This window comes from Rhinatrema bivittatum, chromosome 1 (genome assembly GCF_901001135.1).
Source record: "Rhinatrema bivittatum chromosome 1, aRhiBiv1.1, whole genome shotgun sequence".
Lineage (NCBI taxonomy): Eukaryota > Metazoa > Chordata > Amphibia > Gymnophiona > Rhinatrematidae > Rhinatrema > Rhinatrema bivittatum.
In genome coordinates this window covers 364,751,324-364,775,182 of record NC_042615.1, presented here as the reverse complement: position 1 = coordinate 364,775,182, position 23,859 = coordinate 364,751,324, and positions in this window count along the sequence as shown.

Below are 23,859 nucleotides of genomic sequence, written 5' to 3'. Positions count from 1 at the left end.
GAAGCAGGTGGTAGGATTCTCAGGAGTGTGGAAAAGTTGCCAGCTTCCTTAAAATATTATCATTAATACTCTATCTGCCATTCATCTGGGAATCCTGCCTCCCCACTTCCCCAGCATTTCAAATAACCACAAGGGCCAGATTCCATGGAGACACACTCTCCCCCCATGGCTCTTTCAGTGATTTGATCTATACTGTGCTTTGGGAAGGAGATAGTTGCATTCTCATCCCTTGCTTCAGGCAGCAGATTTCCTTGAACTGCCACAGGACCAGATCCTCCCCTTACCTCAGAGTCAGCTCCAGCCCTACAGCAGCAGAAACTCCTTACAGAAAATTCAATATGGGGCCTGGGAACTCTTCCATGCAGACAGCCCTGCAGCTCCCCCTTCCTTTTGCAAGGGTTTCCTATTACCAAGGAAACCCATGTGAGGGATAGGTGATGCTCTTAGGTCTGTCCATACACGAGAGCTTTCAGGCTTCACATTAAATTTGCTGCTACTGAAGGGCCTGGATCTGGGCTACTCTGCAGGGAAAGTGGTGCCACAGTGGGGAGCAGGCCCAGCAGCAACACTCTGGCTCCTTTGAAAATTTGGCACCGGAGACAGTTGCATATGTTGCTTCTGCCTAAATCCAGGCCTGCCAGGAAAATAGAAGCCTCAATTATTGCCCAGTAGTAACACCTAGTAACCAGACTCAGGGGCCATGATTGTACACTCTGCTCAAAGATCAATGTCGTAATGACTGTCCTAAAGAGAGGGATGTGGAAGTCTAAAGGAGTAAGAAAGAACTGACAGGTTTCCTCACCCCACCACTCCCCAAAAAAAGGTGTGTGGAAGAAATATTAATTATAGAATTACAGTATGGAGAATAAGAAATAAGATCAAGAGACAGAACCAAGGAACTGAAATACAATTGTTGCGGAAGTGGACACTTGGACAGAGGTGAGGTTGATGCAGCCTACAGGGAGAAGCCCTGCAGGCCCCCATCATCGGCAGGTAGAGCTAGCTAAAGGTGAGACCCAACAGGAACTTCACCAATACCAGCCCTCATTCTGCTTAGGTTGAGCTCTCAGATGCTGGGGCCAGCTAGACGTAGGCACAGGCCTCTGAGGAGAGGTGAATCCATAGTGGGTGGTGTTGCAGGCCAGCAGGAGTGAAACAGTCATTTCAAGCAGTGGTTGGGGCAGGTGGCAGACAGCAAAGACTTGTGCAAGCTGTGGTCAATGGGCAGGCAGAGGTCAAGCAGTGTTGAAGAACAATCTGGTCAAGCCAGGAATCCAACCAAAGACAGAGCCAAAGTCCAAACCAAAGCCAAGCTAGAAGTCTAATCTGAGGGGGTGAGGTGAGGTGAAAAAACAGGACAGGCAGGACGCTGAAGACAGATGAGGGACCACGAGGACAGGAACTCAGGAGACCAGACTGAGGAAGGACAAGAAGCAGACACAGGAACTCAGAAGACACACAGCAGAACCAAGAACATGAAAATGAGGGGCAGGAACAAGATCAGGATCAGGAACCAGGAGCACTGAGGCAAACCGCTACTCCAAGGAGTTAACCTATTGCAGAGGTTTCTGAGGAAGGGCCAGGCAGGCTCTAAATAGTGGAGGCCTTATGATGTCATCAGAGGGAGCCGAGGGGGAATTCCCACCATGGACCTTTTAAATCCAGTAGAGTTGAGCGTGCTGCACCTAGGAACACTCCGATCAGCTGAGCAGCGTCCCTAGAGTAGTGTGCCAGTCCTACTCAGGCACGGCAGTCTGCCACATCCTCGTTCATGGGAAATGCCGCGGCATCAGTGGGACTCTTCCGTGGCTCATGGCTGGAGGTATGTGTGGCTGGTCACGGGGGTAGACCCACAACCAGCCAAACGTAACAATAGACTTAAAAAAACAATTGCATGTCTAGAATTGATTGAAAAAGAAACAGATACATTCTATTTTCCTAATGCCAGAGAATACTGTTGCTTTAAGATACGCTGGTAATGATTACAACTAAATCTCCTACATTACATGTTGACTGTACTGTTTAATGCTCTTTGAATAATATACTATACAGCTCAACGCTGAGCTTAAGTGTACCATTAACCTTCCAACCACTATTTATATTCTGTGGACTTAGAGAATATTCACACACACATGTAACAGTAGTAATGAGGTTAGACAGTGATTAATTATGAGCTACAATACCATAATAGATCAATGAGTACAATATCTCATTTATCAAGAAAATAATGGCTTCTTTAAAGTCTGCCATCAATCAATGGAAAATCGCTGTGTTGGTTGGAAAGACCAGGTGCACCTTGTGCTGTATAGACTTTACAGAGAGGAAAAAAAAACCCTACAAAGTATGTTTTAGCTCTTACAGTCTATTTACACTAATGGTTTTAAACTTTACCCAATATCTGCAGCATATTAAAATGTCTGAGGTTTGTCAAACATAAATATAGAGCAATAACTTAACACTTTTGCTTTCAGTTAAATGACAAGCTTGCAGTAGCTCAAAACAGATGTTAAAGTATTGATTTCCTTGCAAATAACGTTGAAGGGAATGCATATATGACACCATGTGATGAGTATTTTGGGATCAGCTCAGAAGTGACTCGTTAAACATTTCTTTCCAGATTGTGAACTTTGACCTTTTGCCATATCCTCAAGCACTAGTTGACTTGTAGCAACTGGGATTTAAAATGAAAACACCCACTTGTAACATGGTCTCATTTTGGTTTCTTATCTATTTCATTTCTTCTTCATTTTTTACTTCCCACAGATCCATACACTTTAAAGAACAACATCCAGCATGTCTAGCTAAGAAGATACAGACTATGAAATCAACATCCTCATTCCCCAATGTACTTTCCAGATTACACATGATGTATTTCATCAGGTTAATTACTATAATCAATATACCATAAATGTTGTAAATGTGACACGTATTAAGGATTAGGGCATGGCAGCATTACTTTACATGAATAATGTTCCAATGGGCAGGTAAATGGAAATAAAACATGGGACTAGCAATGTTTAACTGCTATTCATTTCTGTTCTTCTATGTAAAACTTAACCTGGAGAATATCTATGGTCTTAAAATAAGATTCAAGACATTTAGGGTCATTTATCATATCACGTTAAGGGCCAATTTTATATGCAGACTGAGACGAACAGAACAGTACACTCTTGCGCAGATTTGATGTCATTCGGAGTGAGGAAACTCAACCAAAGATGAGATTTGTACAATGTTCTCTCACCCTAGCTTGATGTTACCCAGGTAGAGCGTCCAACAAGCTAGGGTGAGAGAACATTGTACAAATCTCATCTTTGGTTGAGTTTCCTTACTCCGAATGCCATCAAATCTGCACAAGAGAGCACTGTTCTGTTCGTACGTCTCAGTGTGCATATAAAAGTGGCCCCTAACTCCTACACTGCTACCTAAACCTCACCTCAAGTTACTAGGTAGGCCTCCTATAGAGATATGAATAGCTAAACTTCAAGAGCCTTGTAGATAGTCTCTTTCTTAGCTGGTTATTGAATGATATATGTAACCCTGCAAGAGCAACAACCAGACAGCAGTTTTTAGGCAGTCAGAGGTTAATACTGAGCAAGATGGTGAGTAGCAAAGATCCAAGGGGAAGTTAACAGGTAATGTTATCTGAACATTTAGTAAAAATTAGCCAAGTAAGCATTTAGCTGAATATACCCAGCCAAGGTTACCCTGGTAAACTGACACAGGTAACTTTAGAACAGTGATGTACCAGACCAGACTTACCAGACTAAGGTTATCCAGCTAGCACTGAATATTGGCAATCACCAGATTATTTAACTATGTCTGCATAATGGCCTCTGCACTGCCTCTTTTAATCCAGCTACATTTTAGTCAGTAATGACTTTACCTCTGTAAAATTTCATGGGTGAGGAGGGGGCAGGAAATTCAAACATCAGAATTTGTCTGGGTAACTCCAAAAGTTACCCAGACAAATCTTTCATTGTTCAAAGACAAATTATAATTTTCAAGAATAAATTACTTTCTGAAGGTGGATTGCTGATACATGTTATCTATATAAATAAAAATGTAAAATAGTTTGGACGTAATCGATAATCTCAGAAACTACTGCACCAATTGCTTTCAAATTTGGACACAAACTTGCTTTCACTTTCGGCAAGGTTCTTCTCTATCTAGATTACATGGATATCACACGGTTACAGAGAAAAACATATTTTTACATGTGTGTGGGGAAAACATGACATCTGTTGGACAGACATGCAATACACGCTATCTACCTTGGGAAATGAAGCTGCTGTACTACGCATGCGCGGGCGGGAGCACACGTCAGGCACAGCAGGACCAACATGGTGCTGGGAGGAGCAGCAGTGGTGCATGTCGGGCACAGCGGGACCAACATGGTGCTGGGAGGAGCAGTAGCGGCGGACCGGCGGCGATATCGGGCATGGTGGTGTCGACCGGCCGAACTTCGACACCTGGGAGGAGCTGCGACAGCGATCTGGTACGGCTCACGTGCACGACAGGGAGGGATCCTCGCTGACCTCACGTCTTTGGGAGCGGACCGCGCAGAACCGCACAAAAGGGAGAGGGACGGGGGGGTCAGCTGGGAGGGCATTGCGAGCGGGAGGGGATCTGAGTCAGGGAAGGAGATTCAGAGAGGGTGTGCTGTCACTGACGTAAGGGTAGGGAGTAGGCGGGGAGAGGTGACAGTGATTGGAGGGAGAATGAAGGGGGCAGTGAGTGTCAGGGGAGAGACACAGAGGGGAGAGGTGAGTGTGAGGGGTGAGAGTTGGAGTGGGGACAGGGGAGTGAAGGGGGGGTTAGTGACCAAAGGGGGAGGGGTGAGTGTGAGGGGAGAGAGTTGGAGTGGGGATAGGGGAGGAAAGGGGGGGGTGAGTGACCAAGGGGGAGGACGATGTGTGACTGAGGTATATTAGCAAGGGGAAGGGGGAGGGGGGAAAAGAACCTGACTCTGCCACTGCAACGCGTGGCCGGGCCACCGCTAGTCTTTAATAAATATTCTATTGCTAGAAAAGAATACATTACATAATGCAACAATTTTGAACCTTTCATGCAAGATCCTAATATGCTATATTATTATCACACTCCATAAATATCCACAGCTATCCTTGGTATAGACTGTCAAACATTTTCCTAACTGTTTCTTTTCAGTGTGGTGGGAAGGAGAGTCTGACATTATCCTCCTGCTTCTTTGAGCTTCTAGTTTAATTAGAAGTCTGGCTGGGATCTAAAGCCATGAGTGGAGTAATTCACAATTACTCGAGATTTTTTTTTTTTTTTACCATATTTTTGTTATCACCTCCCAGCTCATTTAATCCAGTCATTACACAAGTACCCTTGGCCAGGGTCCCTGCACCAGGATTCCTTCTGGAATCCTGAAATCATGGGCCCTAATTCTCGCCTCTAAATATCACTACTGTATGATGACTTATACTCCTTCCTCACAGGAGATGTGAATGCTGCTTCGTAGCATTCTTAGTCCTAGGTGGCCAAGGCAATGGAAGAACTGACCTAAGAATTGAACCCCAAGTCCTCTGCATGACAATGTACAACACTGAAACTGAAAGTGTGTGTGTGTGTGTGTGTGTGGGGGGGGGGGGGTTATTGTTTCCTAATTATTAAGTAAACTATAGGAGAGCAAAAAACCTTACTCAACAACATCCAGAGCCAAGAGCAGATCCAATAGGAGCATTCAGCCCATTTCTGACTTTCCATCCTGTGTTTTAATAACCACTAAATCTCACGACATGATAGACAACTGAATGGTAGACAACCTACTTAGCTGCTTAGTCTATAAATTATACTTTTGCATTACCATAATCTACTAAAATTAAAGTACAAAACTATATATTGAGCAGCTCCTGAATTTCATACAAAGTGATTATTATTATCATTTTAGTTTTTTTTATAGAGCACTCTAAACCACGGCACTTTACAAGAAGTTACATACAGGCAATAATGATTACCTGCTTCAGACAGGTTACAACCTAAAGGCTGGATTTTAAAACCCCGGCGTGTGTAAATCCAGGGGTTTACACGCGTGGCCAGGCCTTACGCACGCCAGGCCAATTTTCAAATGGCCCGGCCACGCGCATAAACCCCAAGACGCATGTAAGTGCTGGGGCCTTAAAAGGGGGAAGTCCGGGAGGGTGGGGGGGTGGGGTTAGAGGTGCCCGGACAGAGGCCATTTGATGATGTGCCGGCACGCGCATCTTGTTCCTGATCCTTTGCAGGAGCAAAACATGAGTTAAAAAAATGAAGGGGGGCTAGGATACGGTATAGGGGGAGGTTATCATCAGCTCCCTGGCCTTAGCATTCCTTGTATGCCAGTCTTCAATAGCTTCAAATTTCTGGCCATCAAACATTTAGCAGCAATGGTCAGTTATAGAATCAACTCCTTATGTCCACACAGATTGTCCTTCTCTTCTGTCATTCCTGGCAGGTAAAACATTGGATCCAACTCCAGTATACTACATATTCCTTTTATTCCCCTTAGCGATCCTCTCGAAATAGTTTGATTAAACCACATTCCCACAATATGTGGCAAAAATTGCTTCCGCCCTCTCACCCCTAACATTCCCTCCAGCAACTCGATGAGATTTTATATTATCCATCTTTGACATTTTAAAAGGTGTGAATTTCATCCTACATCTTACACTACAACTGCCTGCAGGCAGTCAAAAAGTTGCATTTACTAGCTCTGTGGTGTGACCTCATTCTGAGGACTGTGTGCAGTTCTGGTCATTACATCTCAAAAAAGATACAGCAGAACTAGAAAAGGTTCAGAGAAGGGCAATCAAAATCATAAAGGAAATCGAATATTTCCTTTATGAGGAAAAGAGGTTAAGGCTCTTCAGCATGTAGAAGCGACAGCTGAGGAGAGAAATGATAGAGGTCTATAAAATCATGAATGGAGTGGAATGGGTAAATGTGAATCAGTTGTTTGCTCTTTCAAAACATAAAAAGGCTAAAAGATCCTCAATGATTATTTTATTAGTTCAAATATCTTTATTACATTTTTTTTAAAGAAAAATAGCAACAGTGGAAAAAATAAAGGGGGGAGGATAGGGTTGCCAACAGCTCCTAATTTTCAGGACAGGTTGATCCTGTCCTGATTTTACCCCATTGCATGCTGGGACTCATTCTGATTTACCTATTACATTCCCTCAGAAAATCAAGACTATAAGTTCCTGCATGCAGGGCAGTAAAAGCAGGACTGGATCAACCTGTCCTGAAAATCTGGAGCTGGTTGACAACCCTGGGGGAGGAGCATCCAATGATTACAGCACAATACAGAGATGAGATAGGAATAAGATACATTTGAAATCTAACAAGGAGTAGCAACTTATTTAAAACATAGCAAAGGGATAAGTATAAACGTTAACATGAAGCTGAGTAATGGGATAAATCACATAACAAGGGTCTTGTTGATAGAGAATGACAATAATGGTCAACAGACCTCTGCGTTGCTACTCAGATACTGATTCGTAGGGGTGTGCATCTGTTTTCCACGTATTTGTAATCCGCAACTTATGTTGTCCTATCTGTTAAATACGTGTGGAGGCGAAACGCATCGCGACTCCCCACGTATTAAACAGATTTCTGTTTTATTCGGCCTCCTAAATAAAAATTTAAACCCCCCACCCTCCTGACCCCCCCAAGAATTACCAAAACTCCCTGGTGGTCCAGCGGCGAGTCCAAAAGCCATCCCTGCATTCTCACACCCACATTTGCCGATTTCATCATGATGCCGATAGCCTGTGTCACAGGGGCTACCGGTGCCATTGGTCAGTCCCTGTCACATGGTCACCGGCACCATCTTGTGCTCCTACCATGTGACAGAGGCTGACCAATGGCACCGGTAGCCCCTTTGACATAGTATGGGCAAAGGCTATCGACGCCATTTTGAGTCCTGGCATCGGACGGCAGGTCGCTCCGGGACCCCCGTTGGACCCACAGGGACTTTTGGCAAGGTTGGGGGAGCCTCCTGACCCCCACAAGACTTGCCAAAAGTCCAGCGGGGGTCCAGGAGCGACCTCGTGCATGCCGTCCGTCCGATGCCAATACTCAAAATGGCGCCGATCGCCTTTGCCCTCACTATGTCACATAGTGAGGGCAAAGGCGATCGGCACCATTTTGAGACGCAATCACCTTTGCCCTTTGCCTTTGCGTCTCAAAATGGCGCCATTTTGAGTATTGGCATCGGACGGCGATTTTGAGTCTCAAAATGGTGCCGATCGCCTTTGCCCTCACTATGTGTGACATAGTGAGGGCAAAGGCGATCGGCGCCATTTTGAGTATTGGCATCTGATGGCCGGCATGAATGAGGTCGCTCCCGGACCCCCGCTGGACTTTTGGCAAGCCTTGTGGGGGTCAGGAGGCCCCCCCCAAGCTGGCCAAAAGTCCCTGTGGGTCCAACGGGGGTCCCGGAGCGACCTGCTGTCCAATGCCAGGACTCAAAATGGCGCCAATAGCCTTTGCCCATACTATGTCACAGGGGCTACCGGTGCCATAGGTCAGCCCCTGTCACATGGTAGGAGCACAAGATGGTGCCGGTGACCATGTGACAGGGGCTGACCAATGTCTCCGGTAGCCCCTATGACAAAGGCTATCGGCGCCATGATGAAAAACCAGCACCGAGGGTGTGAGTGAGTTCCCGGACCCCCCGCTGGACCACCAGGGAGTTTTGGTAAGTCTTGGGGGGATCAGGAGGGTGGGGGTTTGTACTTAATTTTAATTTTAGCTGGGACAGGAATTTAACTCGCCGTAGTAACGTATTGACAGATCGACAACTTATGGAATTCTCCATACTTCCGCATGAAACGTAATTGATCCCCCACGAATACGTATCACGAATGCAACGAAAACCTTTTGGCTGCACATCCCTACTGATTCGCTTATATTGCATGGCTGCTTCTTTTTCATACTTATAGTACAAACAAAGGGGCGGATTTTCAGAGCCCTGCTCGCCTAAATCCGCCCAAATCCGGGCGGATTTAGGCGAGCAGGGCCCTGCGCGCCAGTGAGCCTATTTTACATAGGCCTACCGGCGCGCACAGAGCCCCAGGACTCGCGTAAGTCCCGGGATTTTCGGAGGGGGGCGTGTCGGGGGCGTGTCGGGAGTGGGACCGAGCGCAGCGGCATTTTCGGGGTGTGTCGGCAGCGTTTTGGGGCGGGTACGGGGGCTTGGCTACGGCCCGGGGCGGTCCGGGGGCGTGGCCATGCCCTCCGTACCCGCCCCCAGGTCGCGTCCCGGCATGCAAGAGGCCCACTGGCGCGTGGGGATTTACGCCTCCCTCTGGGAGGCGTAAATCCCCCAACAAAGGTAAGGGGGGGGGGCTTAGACAGGGCCGGGTGGGTGGGTTAGGGAGGGGAAGGTGAGGGGAGGGCAAAAGGAAGTTCCCTCCGAGGCCGCTTCGATTTCGGAGCGGCCTCGGAGGGAACGGGGGTAGGCTGCGCGGCTCGGCACGCGCCGGCTATACAATATCAATAGCCTTGCGCGCGCCGATCCAGGTTTTTAGCAGATACGCGCGGCTCCGCGCGTATCTACTAAAATCCAGCTTACTTTTGCTTGCACCTGATGCGCCAGCAAAAGTAGGCCAATTCGCGCTATTTGAAAATCTACCCCAAACAGTATACCACCTAAAAATATAATTTTCATTAGTTGTTTTTTTTACAATTCAGTAAGACAAGTTTTTTTTAAATTTATAATTTATTAAGATTTTTAAACATAATTACAATGCAAAAATCAAGAACAAATTTTGCATGTCAGGAAATCATACAGTAATGTTTTAACAAATTATTAATTTACATCAAAATTTCTAGTCCACATCATGGGAGGAAACATATAATTATAGTAAAGGAAAATGTAATTTTAGCTTACACTTATCTGGATAAATTTATTTTCCAGCATTTATCTCAACCCTTTTCTTTATCCACCAGAAAAGATTTAAGGTGGGAGGGATCCTGAAAAACAAATTAATTTTTCTAAAAAACCACCAAACACTTACAGGGGAATTTAAGGAAATATGTTGCCCCAAGAGTTAAAACTCTTGGTTTTAGATATAAAAATTGCTTCCTCCTGAGTTGCGTAGTATGCGATACATCCGGAAATAGTTGGACCCTTTGTCCACAAAATAGGAGCTCCTTATCCTTATTCTGAAAATATTTTTGTAAAATTAAAACCTTATCTCTTTCTCTACAAAAGGTAACCAACAATGTTGTTCTTTGTGGTATATCATCTACTGAGGATTCCAAGAAAGAAGTTAAATTTGGAGACTCCTGTTGGACAAGGTCCATTCCTTCTTCTCCCTCCTGTCTCTTTATTCTGGTGTTTAATACATTTTTGACACAGACTTATCATATATAGTTGATATCGACAAATTTTCTAGTAGATATTTTTTTTTAACAACTCACTAGCTGATAGGAGTCTGGTAATTGGCAAATTTAAAAACCTTAAATTTCTAGCTCTATTTTCATTTTCCAGACTCTCAATCTGTCTATGGATAGCTAAACTATCTTTAATAAAGGAATTATTAACAGATTGTAAAGTTGCAGTCTGTATAGTAGCTGTTCTACCCACTTCTTCTAATTGTTTCAACCGATTATCATGTAAATCTAAGACATTTTGAGTTTCAATAGTTGATCTATTACTCTGAGTCATAAAACCAGTCATAATTTTCTGCTACTCATTAATTGCCCTCCACACATCATCCAACATTATATTATGGGGATCTATGGGGTCTGAAACTAACATCTGTAGTCCAGAACCCCTATAGCCCCCAAGTCCTCTTTAACCCCGCCTTCTGTGGGATATAAATCATCATTATTAGTTATAACCACATCTCCTTGTATTAAACTTGGTTGATTGGGGGCAGACATTTCCATCTGTGGTTGGGATAGTAGCTGCTGGCAGGGACTGTCAGATGCTCCAGATGAAAAAGAAATATCAGGTTTAGAATTGCGGGCTGTTTGACTCACCCACCTTGTAACATGGGAATCCATAGGTCCCTTAGCCTGTGGAACTGCTGGAGAGGAGGTCCAAACTTTGGATTTTATTTTTCTGCCCATATGGTTTAGAAGAAGAATTAAGAAAAAATTCTTACCAAGGGGCGCGCCCCATTGGCGAGCGGCTTCAGCTGCTTGGCTTCGGCTGCTCGCCGGTGGCTGCATGCCACACCTGGCCCAAATTTATTCTGGTGTTCCGGCCCCGCTTGATGACATCACCTCAGGGGCGTGGCCTTGGGTCGGCCCCGATGTTACTGCTCCAAAGATAACAATAGGAGCCTCAGACCTGTCCCTCTCTACCTTTCCTATCCAGTGAGAGGTTCTCCAACCGAAAGTCCTCTGGGTACAAGGCCACACCTGGCCCGAATTTATTCTGGCTTTCCGGCCCCGCTTGATGACATCACCTCAGGGGCATGGCCTCGTGTCGGCCCCAATGTTGCTGCTCCAAAGATAACAATAGGAGCCTCGGACCTGTCCATCTCTGCCTTTCCTCTCCAGTGAGAGATTCTCCAGCCGAAAGTCCTCCCCAGTAAGACAAGTTTAATCACAGTGGAGAGCATGAAATCCAATAATTTCCTTTGTGGAGAAGGTAGACTGGTTGAACAGCAAGAGACCTTAGAACCACAATGTTATATATTATGGGGCAGGAAAGATTTAGCAAGTGTGATATCATACACCAAATGCCATGCCAGAAAGTATTAGTAGCTGCACAATAATAAAAAAGATGTGATATGGCAGCCTTAGCGGTTCCGCAGGTCCAACAATTGTGAGAGGCAAAAAGCCCCACCTTGTGCATGATCCAGGGGTCCATATGGCATGATGAGCTAGAAGGAACATGGATTGAGTAAGATGGGAGGAAAGAAAAACATGTATTGATTTATCCCAAAACAGGGTCCAAGGGAAATCATCAGATAATGTTAATTCATGTGACCAAATCTGTTCCAGGCCAATGCAGCATTTAAAGGTAGTGTCCTTGAAATGTGTGTAGATATGTGCAGTGGTAAGCTCTTGGAAAGTTGAAGAGTGTAGCAGAGTGAGCACTGTGGCATTTGGGAGATTAAAGCTTATTCTATAGAGGATGCCCTAAGGCAAGATAACAATTGTGCCCAGCGCAAGAATTGAGATGAAGATAGCTGAAATCTATCTTGCACCTGAGAAAAGGTGATAAGATAGCCATTTTTAAAAATATTTTTGGGACATATACCAGTGCATTGCCAAATGGGCCAATCAATGTGCTTTTGATCAATCAAAAATCTAGAATTTAACCATCTTGAAGTCAGGGCTGATGATTTCCATTGAATCAATAAGTTTATATTGCTGTTTTCTAATGAGTGGAAAACGTTATAAGTTGCTAAGAAAATCAGGCGAGAGCAAACTGGATCACAGAGGGGAGCCCAGGAATAGAACATAGAAGAATAGGTTTAGCTAAAGCTTGTTCCAGCAGAAGTCACACAGAAGAATAATGGATTCCCAGAGCATCATTAATCCAGGCAATACCATGTTGCAGAATAAACGACATATGATAGCAATGAAAATCAGGGAAATTAACTCCTCCCAGCTGTCAAGGCTATTTCAATTTCCCTGAAGCAATGCGTAGATTTTTATTATTCCATAGAAACTAGGAGTGTTGTGTGCTCCGGCTGTGTTGGCACTGTGGCCGGACCTGCTCACCTCGCGCAGCCCTTCACGAGCGCTGGCCTTGCCGCCGCCACTAGCTCCCAATGCCCACGGCATCCTGTGAGCATTGGGAGCTAGCGGCAGTGGCCCTCTGTCTCTCCAGGCTCCTCACACCAGGGCTCGGCATCTTCCATGGCATCGGCCCCGCCCCTAGCCACGCGCACGCGGACCATGGTTCCTGTTAAAGGGCTGAGCGTGGGAACCCGGTCCACGGTGCCAGGATATCATGTCACATAACCCAAGTATAAGAGGCGAGGCTCTCCCCCCAGAGCCTCACCTTGACAATCGGGTCGACACTGTTGGTGCTCTAGTTTGCCTCGTGTGTTCCAGTGTCACCTGTTCCAGCGTCTCCTGTTCCAGAATCTCTTCATTCCTCTTGTCTCCGTGTGTTCCTGTAGCCTTCTCAGGTAGTACCTCCTCAGACTGACATCTGCTCCTGACCTCTGCCTGCCTGGCACTGACCACTGCCTGCCTGACCATTCTTCTGCCTGCTGCCTGGAGCTGACCTCTGCCTGCCTGACCCTTCTCTGTCTGACCACCTGGAACTGACCCTGGTATTGACCCCTGCTTTGGCTGACTATTCCTGGACTGATACTCTGGCTCTGACCCTTGCGCTTCACTCGAACACTCTCTTCTGGCTTACTGTGACTACCAGACCAACCTGCTTGGAAACTCACCACGGCTCCCATTTGACTAGACCTGCAGGTGCTGCCTGTCTCGCCCGGAGAACCTCCCTGGACTGCTACCTCCGTGAGGTCTCCAGAGCTTCCAGTTTGGGCCTAGTCTATCCTTTCTGCATCAGCCGCACACCCTGGCTCGTGGTGGGCACACCTCTCTGCTATGTCTCCGGGAGACCACCAGAGGCCCACCTAAGTCCAGGTGGTCCGGGTACCCAAGGGCTCAACCTGCGGAAACCCCAGACTGTTATTGGTGAAGCTCCAGTTAGCCTCTGTCTCCTTGTGTGCTCTGCCTCCTGCTGGCAGGCGCTCTCTGGGTCCAACCAGAGGTCCGTACCAATCCTGCACCAGGCCAAGGGTCCACCTCCAGAGCAACAACGAGAGTATTGCATCAATCTTGCGATAAAAGTTAGAGAAGAAAAATATCAGAAGCATACTGAGGATAAAATTAATTTGAGGGGCAAAAATAATTTTAATGGTATCTAGGCAACCCCACAACAAGAGATAGAATGGTGACCTTCTATTAATACTTGCAGATAAGAGGTCATAAAAGTGCTCTTCTGCTTTGGATAGAGTCAAAGGAGTATTTTAAGCCATCCAGGAGCCAACAAAATTGTTGTAGTTGTGAAGCAAGTCTAATGGTCCATCCATTAAGTGAATTTATTTTGGATTTATTCCAATTAATGTGGTAACCAGATATGATTGAAAAAGAGAAAATATGGGACATTATGACTGGAATTGAATCTAGGGGCTTTCAAATATACAAAAGGGCATCATCTGCATATACCAACAATCTGTATTTCACATCTCAGAATTGAATACCTTTAACAGCTGGGTCTTGTTGCAGGGACAGAAGGAGGGGTTCTAAATAAATGTTGAATGGAAAGGGAGAAAAAGGACATCCTTGTCAAGTGTCTCTGTGCAACTGTACTTGTTCAGACAGAAATCCATTAATTGATGGAAAATATAGTGGAGAAGAATAGAGGAACTTAGTAAGGGAAAGAAAAGAATCACCACAACGAAACCAATGCAGGACTGTGAATAATAATCCCATTCAATATGATCAAATGCCTTTTCTGTGTCCAGAGATAATGTGACTAATGGTTCTGGAATAACTTTAGCGATATGCAACAAATTGAGAATGAGTCATGCATTACATGTAATGAGACAACTTTTCATAAATCCAGATTGAATGCTGTGAATTAATTTGTACAACAGGACAGAATGAGTGCTGTTTTGTAATTAGTACATTTGTCCTAAATCTCTTGGAAAGCAACTTAGCAAAGATCTAATAATCCACATTAAGATGTGAAATGGATCTGTATTAGAAACTGCTAAATGATTTCTATTGGTTTAGGGAATACCACAAACTTGGCATCAGTAAAATGAGCAGCTGCAGTTTCGGTATCCTATTGTACAGTGTAGAGATTCAAGGTGAGTAGAAGTTTAGAGTAAAAGGCTTTATAAAATTCAACTGAAAGGCTATCTAGTCCAGATGGTTTCCATGATTGAAGTGAAGCTAAGGCACACTTTATATCAGCCTGGGAAATCGGTGTATCCAGCCTTTCCCTCTCTACATCCATTAATGAAGGATGGTCTAAAGTGGATAAAAAATCAGTTATAAGTTTTAAATCATTGCAGAATTCAGTAGCATATAGAGAAAGATAGTAGTTCCTAAATTCCTGGAGGATTTAGGCTTGATAAATCATCAGAGCACCATTATTTGATTTGAGAGCTGCTATCCTTTGGTTTTCTTTACGACCCTTTAGATAGGAAGCTCGCAGTCTCCCAGACTTATTTTCTTAGAATAATATCTGGATTTCTGAAGAAATATATCCTTACCAACATTCTTACTAAGCAACTTTTATATTGATATTTCAGTTTACATAGCTTCAGAAACATTAAATTGTCTTGGGATCTAATATGATCTTGCTCCAATAGGGATATCTGTTGTTCCAATTCAATAAGTGGTACCTTAGAAAATTTTGAGAATGAATAGAGAAGCTGATTATTTCACCCTGGATCATTGCTTTGAAAGCTTCCCAGAAAATTTTCTGGGAAACATTGGGCATGTTATTGTGAGTGAAATAATTATCTATACTAGCCAAAATTCATGAAAGAAAATCAGAATCTTCCAATAAAGCTGTATTGAATTTCCAGCTAGGGATATTATATGGTGGTAGATCCCAAAGAAGAAAAAGAGAGACCATAGCATGATCAGATATTAGTATGGGAGGTATTTTAGAAGAGTATGTAGGATGTAATAAAACACAAGATATCAAAAAAATAGTTAATACAAGAATAGGATTGGTGTGCAAAGGAGAAGAAGGTGTATTCTTTATCAGTTAGATGCAATATCCTCCAAGAGTCCACCAAGCCATGAGTAGAGAGGAAGTTGGTCTACAGTGGCTGGTGGATTGTTGATCCAATATTAGGTCTAGATTTATCAAATTGCTGTAAATATCACATGTGGTAGAAAAAGGGGCATGTTTTATGAGAGAGATAGAGGCTGAGAGAGACTACCTACAAGGCTGTTGTAGTAGTTAGCTATATATATCTCTATAGGATGCCCATCTAGTAACTTGAGGTGAGGTTTAGGTAGTAGTGTAGGGGTTAGGGGCCACTTTTACATGCAAAGTGAGACGTACAAACAGAACAGTACACTCTTGTGAAGATTTGATGTCCTTCGGAGTAAGGAAACACACACAAAGATGAGATTTGAACAATGTTCACTCAACCTAGCTTGATGGACTCTATACAAATCTCATCGTTGTGTAAGGATGATGAAGAGTTTTCAATACGGAATTTCATTATAAAAGTAAAAATATATATCATGAAACTGTCATGACAAACAGAAGCAGAGGAACTATAAAAGCCTGGAGAAAAAAAAAAAGTATCATCCAACTGAACATTGAGGGTACAGCGGTACCTGAAAAAGTCAGTTGAATCTGGTATTATAGTATCATTAGTATAGTATACAAGCAGTCGTTTCAAGTTACCATCAGAGAAAATAGCTTTAGGCCATCTATATAAACAATCAAGTCATCTGCAAAGTCATAGCTTTATGTGGAAATTTTATGGGTAACTCTCATGTGTGCAGAGTAAATTGGCCCAAACTCTGCTCCAGAGTCCTTGAGCTGCACCCTTAGGCCTAAGAAGATCTTCCTACATGTGGTGGTTGTTTTTAAAAAATCAGACACAAACGTAAGTTGCATGGAATCATAAGTTATCAATGACTTAAACCTCGCGGTCAACAAAATAGTGAGGACTTTTTGGTAACACAGGATTTTCAGAATAATCGGCCTAGAGTTGTGGGCATGTGGATTCTGTCTGGAAGCAACAGAATGTTCACATTTTATCTCAAGGGGTAATTTGAATTGTAAGCCGAAGTTCGCAGAAATAAGCTTGCCTTCTGGTACCCCCAGAATCCTTATTTTGTTGCGCCAGTCACGGTTCAATAAGTCTTCCAGTTCTTGTTGCAGGGAAGCCATCTTTGTCGAAGTAGCTTTGAGTCTGCAACTTCCACTTCACAAGAATACATTCTGTTTTTCAACGACTCAAGTCAAGGTTGCAGTTACACCACAAAGCTCCAATTTAATGGCACATGTCTTTTCTATATTATGACGCAGCATGTATTTAAGCTGCTGAAGTTCTATGGGAATCGGATCTGTAATTGCTAATTGCTGCCACTTTCAGCACCGGAGCCTTTTTTTTTTTTGATAATGGGGATCATGCTTGGTTCTTCTTTTAGACTCTGATGCTATGGAAAAAGCTGCTTCAATTTTTCCACAATTTCGCTACATCTCAAAAAAGATATAGTTGCACTGGAGAAAGTGCAGAGTGACCAAAGTGATAAGGGGCATGGATCAGCTCCCCTGTGAGGAAAAGCAACAGAGGTTAAGGCTGTATAGTTTGGAGAAGAGATGACTGAGGGGGGAAATGATAAAGGGCTACAAAATTATGAAAGGACTTTAGAAAGTTAATGTAAATTGGTTATTTGCTCTCTCAGATAATAGAAGGACTAGGGGGCACTCCATGAAGTTAGCAAGTAGCTCATTTAAAACAAATTGAAGAAAATTATTTTTCACTCAGTGCATAGTTAAGCTCTGGAATTCATTGCAAGAGGCAATTAGTGTAACTGGGTTTAGAAAAGGTTTGATTAAGTTTCTAGAGAAAAAATGCAGAAAATGCTATTAATCATAAAAGAATAGAAGCTGGAAATCTATTTAATGTTTGGGTACTTGCCAGGTACTTGTGACTTGGATTGGCCACTGTTAGAAACAGGATGCTGGGCTTGATGGACCCTTGGTCTGACCCAGTATAACATATCCTATTTTCTTATATTCACCACACGCAGGCACTGAAACTTCTGTTGGGCCTGGTAATGAATAGTGCTGCAGGCAGAAAAGGGGATTGATTCTTTCTTTGCTTTCCTTGATCTTTCCTCAGATTTTGATCTAATAGATCATAATTTGTTATTGCAATGTTTAGAGCATGTGCGTCTGACAAGTTCCATAGGGCTGATCAGACCCAGTGATACCTTTGGATTCTCATTTATCCTTGTCAAAGATGCATGTGTGGAGTTCCACAGAGCTCAGTGTTGGTCCCCTTTCTATTTGCTAAATGTCTGACTCTGTTGGTATTTCTTAATCAGACTTTTAGCTTTGATTGCCAACTCTTTGCCAATAATATTCACATATTTGCTTATGTGAGGTCTGACCAGGTCAACAGATTGAATAAACTCTTGAGTCACTGACTGGTTCAATCAATTCAAATTAAAGTTGAATCTGCTTAAATTGCAATTTTTCATGCTTCATTGCCTCAGCAATGCAAAATCTATTTTATTTTTTTGGCAGGTAATTCAAAATCTTTTTCTGTTTGATCAAGCTGTTGACATTACTACATTTATTGTTACAAACTTAAACTCTGTATGTAGTGAGGAATTGTTTTGTATCTGCATACTTCTCCATCCTCCAACAAATATGCCCTCAGAAAAAGATTCTGTTCGTGAGATGGACTTAGCTTCAGATCTGTATTAGATGCCTGTTTTCCTTTGTAGTCTCCCCCCCCCCTCCCCCCTTTTTCTGACTGTCAAAAAATATATACAGCAAACAATTAACTTTAAGTTTAACCATAAAATTCCACATTTCCACTCCCTTGGACTTGGAACATTGTACTCCTTGAATCTCCTCATGCTTCATCCCACCCTGCCATCTGTGTAGGGTCCTCTTCTCACATCTAGATTAGCCAATAACTCAAACCCCTTAACCAGCTCTCACCTGTAGATCTAAATAGTATCTTAATTATTTTCCTAGTCCTTGTAAAACCCTAGACCTCAAGAACTGCAAATAGGTCAAGTTTTCAGAACATCCCTATTGAATATGCATGGAATAGATGTTCATAAAATGGAGGCAGTGTACATGCAAATCTATCCCATGCATATTCATTAGGAAAATCCTGAAAACTTGACCTGTTTGTGGCCCTCAAGGGCTGGAAGTGAATACAACTGATCTACTGTAGATTCTCAGTCCTTAACCCCCTCATTAACTTACCTACCCATTTCCAAACACCACCTACTCCACTCTCATCCCCACATTCAGCCATTCATCACCACCATAATCTGATGTATGCCCTCCCATTCACCCAACACTCATCTCTCATCCCTTCATTATTCCATTCATTCACCTCCTAATCCTCTCTCACCCCTAATCCTCTATCAACCATGTTCATTCTTTACTACTGCCTCTAGATGTCAGAAAGGGGTAGTAAGAAAATGAAAAGCAAAAACATTCTTTGTCTCTTCAGTTTTCATGGGCTAAATATTCACTGACATATCTGTCTTTAATCAGACTCAGTGCAGGTATTTCTTAATGCTGTCAGAGGTGTGATAACCCAAGCAAAGTTTGATGATCCTTCTAAAATGCAGAGACACCACTTTATCTACACCATAATTATTCAAGCAATGTAATCCATGAAATTGATAGCTACCAGCAGTTAATGATGGGGTTTGTTAATTAACAGCATGAGGCAAAGCCAAGGGTGGTTGATGCTCTAATAAACAGGTCATTAACTTTGGTAATGACCAATTTGGGAAGACAATTGCTATTGCAATCTATGTTCAGTGGTTTAAAGAGCAACAGCACAATATGAAAATACATCTGGTGGCAAAACTCAAGTGAAGCAGACTCTCTGGAATGGTTGGTCATGTCACGGAAGGTGGGGGACCAGTTTTTCATCGAACATAATTCACAACCATAAATCTTGCAATGAGTATTTCAAATTAAATATAATTGAAAAGATCACAGATGCAAAAAATTAAACTATGTGAAAATAACTAGCATTTGCTTTTTTAATGCGTTATAAGTGGAGGAGTAGCCTAGTGGTTAGAGCAGCAGGCTAAAGAGCAGACAAGCTAGAGTTCAAATTCTGTTAACATTCCTGTCACCTTGGGCAAGTCATTTCACTCTCCACTGCCTCAGATACAAATTTAGGGCCTATTTACAAAGCTTTTTTCTCATAGACATAAAATGGGAGAAAATCTTTAGTAAATGACCCATAAGATTTTAAGTCCTCTAAGGACAGGGAAATACTTAGAATAGCTAAATGTATCTCACCTTGAACTGCCCATGACAAGGTATAAGATAAATCCAAATAATTAAAAACTGCTTTTTTTAAAAAAAAATAAAGAATTCCATTCTACCTTATAACAGCTTTAAGCCTACTACATTGTGGTTTGGCATTGTAGGGAAAGTATCATCTGGCCAAGTTTAACCATTTTTTACATTTATTTTTCTTCATTTTATGTTTGGTTGAGGTCTGTCTTGTATTATCCATATTCAGATTCATCAATCCTTTCTTAGGCGTCTGTTTACAAAGCATCGTCAACATATTTTGTCAGTAACACTCATGCAAGGAAAATATGAATAAGCTGTGCCGCATATACATAAATGCACTGCAGCTCTTTAATATTAAAAAGGCAACATGTAGAATGTGATAAACTTCATGATCTGTGATAAGCTGAGGAAAGTTAAGTATACCTCAAGAGCTGTAGTTAACTTTCCCTGAGACCATCAGCAGGCTAATATACCTACCGATACTCTGGGCCCAAAACCCTAATCCTTGAATCCTTAATGAGTCAGCTAGCCCCGAGTTATAATTCTCTCTCACAGAGTAAACTCTCTGTCACATAATCTAGCCCTCCAAAAAAGATCCTCCCAGAGAACCCCATATCCCCTAAAAAGCAGCTTCTGTGGTAGCCTTATCCAATCCTGCCCCAACCTGACTTAAAAAAAAAAGATCTTCCCATACCACCCAGACTCTTTTACTCCCCTGAATCCACTCTTACCTAAGGTGAGCTTGTGGTCCACCTGGCAGAAACAAAGTCTAATCTTTTCTGTTCTATTGGCAGCAAAATTCAATATGGCAATGATTGACTTCTGAATCCATTTGCACTACACATTTTACATTTCAGTGCCAGTGGGGCAGGAGCAATTGGAAATTGTTCCTGCCTGGTGGACCTCATGCTCACCTCTTGTATAAGGAAGCCATAACTCTAGGGAACCTGTAGAGGTCTTTTTTTTTTGGAAGTTGGGTGGGAGGCAATGTTTTGATGAAGGGAATAAGGCTACCATGGAAGCCACTGATTGGGGGGGATAGGGAGATATCTGGGGAGATGTACTTTGTGTTGGGATTGTGTGCCGGAGGGTCTGCTTGGTGGTACTTGTAACATGGGTTACCTCCCTCTTTACCTTTCTGGTGATGGTAACATGCATTACCAGCACGAATGTGGGTTTTAGTAAGGGTTAATCATCCTTGATGTACCTGATGTCAGTTGGAGTTGTGAAACATTCTATCAGCAAATTTTATTTTGTCTGAAGAAGGAGATCTGAGGAGCTGGAGATCTAGGCAGCCATCTTCCTTGGAGCTCACCAGTGCCCCCCCCCCCCCCCACCTCCCACTCAATGAATTTATGAATTAGCACATATAAAACAAATCAGAGGAATTATTTTTCACTCAATGCACAATTAAGCTCCCACATTCATAGAGGGGATTAAAATGTGTTTTTAGTACTCCTTAGTTCCATTTTCAGGAAATATGATTTTGACAAAGATCTTAGCTACTTATAAGAAAGCAAAGGAAGAGAGGAAAAGGTTAAATGTAAACCTTCTAGCTGGTGCTGCAGGAGTTTATTTATTTATTTATTTATTTATTTATTTAATTAAATGTTTTATATGCCATCATTCCATGTGAGAATCGCTAGTTCACAACAGTTTACAGATAAAACATTCATAAATAAAATGAGTGTTACAAGGAGGATAGAAATTCATAGAAATGGAAGTAATACAACAGTAGACTTCTAGCATAGAAATAGAGCAGGATTAAAGGGTTAGTGAGGGGGGGTGTTATTGTTCAAGAATTATTAATGTTATCTGAGTCATGGGGAGCTGGGTGTTTCTATCAAGTAGAAGGCATTTCTGAATAGCCAAATTTTTAAGTCGTTTTTGAATGTCATTTTATCAGTTAGTGTTCGAAGTTCTTCTGACATGGAATTCCATAGTTTTGGGTCAGCAATTGAGATCACTCTATCTCTACTTAGTGTTAGATGAGAGCCTCTTAAGTTTGGAATTTTTAGGAGACCTTTGCTCTGTGATCTGAGAGTTCATCAAGGAATGTGAGGTTTAAATGTTATTCCAATTTCCTAGCAGATCATTATTGTTCAGGCTTATGTTGTTATGTATTATAGATAGAACTTTATAATATATTCTAGACTGTACTGGAAGCTAATCTAGAGCCATCAGAATTGGGGTGATGTGGCCAAACATTCTTCCTCCAGATAATAATCTAGCTGCAGCATTTTGAAGAAGTTGCAGAGTTCTTAAGTAACTAGACAGAAGGCCTAGAAGTAATGAATTGCAGTAGTCAAGGGTTGAGAAAATGAGAGATTGTAAAACTGTTCTGAAATCAGTTGTGCTTAGAAGAGGTTTCAATTGGCTCACAATCCACAGCTTGTGGAATCCAGATCTAATTAGTTTGCTTATGTGGGCTTTCATTGTAAGATTTTAATCGATTTTCACCCCTAGATCTCGCTCTTGGCTTACAGGGATTACTTGGCAACATCAGAGATCTATCCCTGGGTTATAGCTTTTTGTAGGTTGTGGCTTAACCAAATTATTTCAGTTTTTGGGGGTTCATTGAGAGTTTCCATTGAACTAGTTTTTCTTTCATTTTAATCATATCTTCAGAAATTTGAGATGTTGTTTTTTCAAAAGATTTAGATAGAGGGATATAGAACTGAAGATCATCCGAATATAGGAAGAAGTTTAAACCCAGGTCAATTAGTAATTTGCATATTAGCAGTATGTAGATCAGGGCTTCCCAAACCTGTCCTGGGGACCCCACAGCCAGTCGGGTTTTCAGGATATCCACAATGAGTATGCACGAGATACATTTGCATACCATGGAGACACAGTATATGCAAATTTATCTTATGCATTTTTCATTGTGGATATCCGGAAAACCCGACTAGCTGTGGGGTCCCCAGGACAGGTTTGGAAAGCCCTGATGTAGATACTAAATAATGTTTCTGGTAACACTGATCCTTGTGGAACTCCAGTTATGCTTTTGAAGGTGTTGGACAAGTAATTGTCAAGTTTTACTTGGAATGATCTATCATCAAGGAAAGAGGTGAACCATTTTAGTATTCAGTTGTACTGGTGTGACCATAGAGAAGAGTATGTAGATTAGTTTAAGTGAAAAAGCTGTGGAAACTAAAAGGGGCCCTGGGGAAGAGTTCTGGGAAGTGATTATTTCTTTCTTTATTTGGAGTTGTATTCCTTTTCTCAAGCACTTCAAAGTGGATTACATTCAAGTTCTTTAGAATTAGGTTGGGCTTCATCTGAGCCCAATTAGAAAGACTACAAAGAAATAGATCTGTCAGCAGAGAGATGAATTGAAAAGAACAAGAGAAAAACCCTTAGGTCCACATAGGGATAGAGATCCAAAAGGCAAGAGCAACCCCATGCTATCACATATGGTGGTAGCAGTGGGATATGCTAGTCAAAGCCCCACCACAGACCAGTGACCCACGCTATCACATTTTGGCTTCTTGTGTGACTGCATCAGTGTTCAGTTCGGAGTTAGCAATCTGTTATTTTCGGAGTTAACAGTCTGCTTGGAGTTAGCAATCTGTTCTTGATCTGATGCCTGATAGGAGGAGCAATCAGATAGGTGAGGGTGGATCCTTGGACCAGTGGCAGATGACCACGCCTCCGGGGAATGATCCCGTGAGGGACCACCGGTCAGACTCAGAGTGGGAGACAAACACACACTAGTTCTTTATTAGACAGTATACTGAACCACCAGAGATGGCAGTAGTGAGCTGGCAAGCCTGGCTGGGCTGTAGTCCCTCACATACTAGAACAGTGATCCCTGGAGGCTGAGCTGAAGAGAGACTTGAGATATCGTGAGTAAGCAGGTTATGCAG